Here is a 3,769-nt window from a genome sequence, read left to right as displayed (position 1 = left end):
CGGGGGTTGAAAAGACAGCGTGGCGGGGGGGGGGGGGGGGGGGGGGGACACAGAGGCGAGAGAAAACTGCAGTGTGCTCTTCAAAGTTGACACCGAGAGGTTTGTGACGAAGAAAACGTTCAGACACACCCGTCGTCACTGTTATTGATGTATTCCTCGTCAAGCAGCCCTGTCACACACACACTCACACACACACACACTGACACATACACTCTCACACATACACACTCACAGGCTTAATCAGTCTCCCGCCATTCCACCCCCTTGTTGAACCTTATAGCATGAGGGACTACCCAGTGGCGAATGGCTTCATGGCGTTGTGATGTCACAGGACTTCCTCATTCACTGGTTGCATCCACAACGATCCTTTTGTCTCTGGGGAGAATTTGACCGGACCTCCAAAACTTCCCACTGACATTTTACCCGTTTCTCCTTTCTCGTCAGCCATCCCAGAGCCCAGAGTCAACGTGTGTCAGTTTCATACATTTGTTCTGATAGAACAACAGCAGCCTCTCTCTCTCTCTCTCTCTCTCTCTCTCTCTCTCTTCATCTCTCTCTCTCCCCCCGAAAAAAAGGTCAAAAGGCTGAAGCCAAAGAGCCTCCTTCTCTGGGAGGACACCAGCCACACTCCCCAGCGTTAAATGTCACCATATTAACGAGGCATGAGCAACGGTTCACTAAAGCGTCCCTATTTGTGTTTGCTCATGTATTCAGAGCGCAGTTTGTACAGAGCGTCTTGACACGTTGTTTGTTTCCACGAAGGTTCTTTGTTTGTTGTTGTTTTATCTCGTAGCAACTCACTCGTGTTCCTGTTCAGCTGGAGAGTTGTTTGTGTTGACTGTTTTCCACCCGGTGCATTTTCCGACCCGCGAAGGAGATCCAATCAGCTGTTGTGTCGTTTCCAGATCCTGTAGGTTCTACATCTTTATATTTGTATATTTATTTATCTCCTCTCAGATGTGTATTGTACCACTGTGTATAAACTGTGGGTTAATAAACTGTAACTAAGTAACATGTTGGTGGTTCTCATCACTTTTAACCTTTAACACCTACTGGTTCGCCTGCAGATAAAGAATATGTGTATCGAAAGATTAGACTCATCATTGTGGTCCCGTTCTATAAATAATCCATGCACAATGCATGACTTTGTTTTTTTCTTTTTTGCAGATCATCACCTTAATGGGGTCATGCAAGAAACCATATTGAACTTGTTATACCCAAAAGTCCACGAGGTGATGTCAAGAAACTGCACATATTGTGTTCATTAACGGTTCATAAATTGCCCCTTAAGTTGTGGTGGTTTTGGTGCACTAACTAACCACGTGAACCTTCACCGCCTCCTGTTCCACCCGCAGCACACTGGCTGCATGAAACCTCCTCTGACTGCTGGTGCCGTGAAAAGATGAACAAATATGAGTGCACGAATATGACCGCGCGTGGTCTCTTTTTGGAAGGGCAGCTTGTTTCTTCTAAACAGTCCCGTCCTGCGTCGACACATACTCGTTCCTTATGCATTGACAAATAATATTTGTAATGTTGGTAAATAACACAATAATTGGAGTTTGTCATGACCTGTGGGCGGAGTGCACGGTGACCTTTTTGCTTTGCGGCTTGTCGTCTCATTTTGTGTGCATGCCTATCAGTCGGCTTGGATTTTGGATGATAAGCTCTGTCAAATTGTGCGGATACATTTTCTCAGCTTCGGCTTCCTGTTTCTTGAAAAGTCAATGCATTTGGTTCCGTTCGCAACAATATTTCACCATTTGATAACGTTGCTTTTGCATAGTGTCTCTTCTGATCTGAAAAAACAACAACAACGTTGTTAGTCTGCCTGTATATCTGAGTCAGGATCGTATTCACGCACTGACTTCCTGCTTTGTTCTCGATGCACCAATGACTTCTGGACTGTAATCTGCAGAAGAGTCAGACTCCCGATCTGTCTCCCCAACTGCAGTCCACTGTCTCCTTCCGGTGATTGTCCTGACCGGGACGTCCCGGGACTCCGACAGAGAGGGAATACTCACAGGAGGAGAGGAGCTCTCTCACAAGCAGAGCGCACTGAGAACAGAGAGAGGAAGTGCATCTCTGGGAGGAAGTGGGGAGGTGAAGTCAGCAGGGTTTGCGAGACCTGAACCCTGAATCTGAGTGACAGATATCTGAAAGTTCCTGACGCCCATGCAGTTCTAGGAGGTCGAGAAAAAAATCTGGAAATCTGATTTGCCGATGAGCAGGAGACAAGAATCGTGACAATAAACCTGATCAGGAAATGAAAAGGTTTGTTTGAAGAAAACGTCTCACTGCTTTAGTGGGTGTCAGGTCACTTGACGCATGCTGAACAAATATTTTTTTACAAATATCTATAGAGTCTCACTTTATACAAATATTCAGCAGAGTTTTTCACGAACATGCCCTTTTATTTTTAGGGGGCAACGGATCGAGAATCTGAATGAGAACCCGACATTTCCTTCAGAAAACTCAGAGAGTGAGTACCTTAAAGCAGAAAGAGGAAACGCAGCTGAGTTTCAGCCTGCAGCTGAAAGGGGGTGTGACATTCTCACACGATTAAAAACAAGCAGGGTCTCAACACATATTTACAAGTTATGTAATATACATCAACAGACTTAGGATAGGATAGGAAATAGTGGCCGATGGTAACTGGATCGTTATGGAGTTATTAGGAGTCTCAGTAGTTTGAGATGAGCTTTGAGGTTCTGGAGATTAGTTTCCAGCCCTTTAGTGTAAAGTCTGGTTTCAGTGCCTCTTGTTGTTGGACTGATCCTGTTCTCTCTCAGCAGGTCTGACATGACCTTTAAAAATAGAGAGAGAGAGAGAGAGACTAAGGAGACAGTCGAGGACAGGCTGAGAAGGGGACAGGAAGACTGTGACTGACGTGATAATGGTCGAAGGTGTGTGTGTGTGTGTGAGACACGTCTGCTTGCAGATAATGTAGAGACCTCAAACCTGAAGATAAAGCTGGCCAGAAATGACACACACACACACACACACACGAAGAACTGAAGTCGGTGTGTCTATCCGTCTTCAAGCGGCTCTTATTTCAACATTCATCATAATTAATTGAATGCTTTTTGTTCTTTCTATGTCGTGCAGCCCAACAATAATCTGTCCAGAAAACTGAGAAAACTCCCAGAAGTAGATCTGAAACTATTGTGAGGTCACGCACAGACACACACACACATATACACACACAGACACACATATACACACACGCATTCATCAGCAATCAGTCAGTTGAGCTGTTCTGCAGATGCATGAAAGGTCAAAGCAGATGAGGAGAGAGGGGTGAGGGAAGGAAGGAAGGAAGCCTCGATTTGTGTTTTCATGAAGTTCTAATCTGTCCATATGTTATGTTATTGATACCACAACTCCTGAGGAGTTTCAGGTCTTTAGAAACAGTATTTAAACCACCATGAGACACTGAAGCTCTTTATTGAAAACAATATCAAATATGTGGCGTCAACTTACTCAACATACCTTAAAGGGGGACTCGAGCAGAAATGTGCACTACTTTCATTGTATATTCTCCACGGTGATTATAGAACACCTGCTTTACAATATGAGAAAAGTCTGAAATACTTTATCATGCAGAGTCTAGCAGAAATATGCTGCTGCATTATATGTAGGACCCAGTGTGTATGGGGATATTCTGACAACTAGTCAGAATATCTCTGCCTGTTACTCCTGCTTCTGACTAATTTCATAACTTCATAACGTCATAATCATACCCCTGTGAAGGAATAGTGTAACACTC

General features: G+C 44.4%; 1 long non-coding RNA gene across 1 annotated transcript; it reads left to right on the top strand.

Moving 5' to 3' along the window:
• The first annotated feature begins 1,890 nt into the window (after positions 1-1,890).
• Positions 1,891-3,555, top strand: LOC117747702. The gene is made up of 3 exons (XR_004611468.1): positions 1,891-2,274; positions 2,424-2,482; positions 3,109-3,555. It is a non-coding gene; the product is annotated as an uncharacterized LOC117747702 (long non-coding RNA).
• Positions 3,556-3,769: the final 214 nt, after the last annotated feature.

The sequence above is a fragment of the Cyclopterus lumpus genome, chromosome 18 (assembly GCF_009769545.1).
Source record: "Cyclopterus lumpus isolate fCycLum1 chromosome 18, fCycLum1.pri, whole genome shotgun sequence".
Lineage (NCBI taxonomy): Eukaryota > Metazoa > Chordata > Actinopteri > Perciformes > Cyclopteridae > Cyclopterus > Cyclopterus lumpus.
The sequence above is the reverse complement of the archived record's forward strand: the minus strand, read 5'-3'. Positions and strand labels throughout refer to the sequence as shown.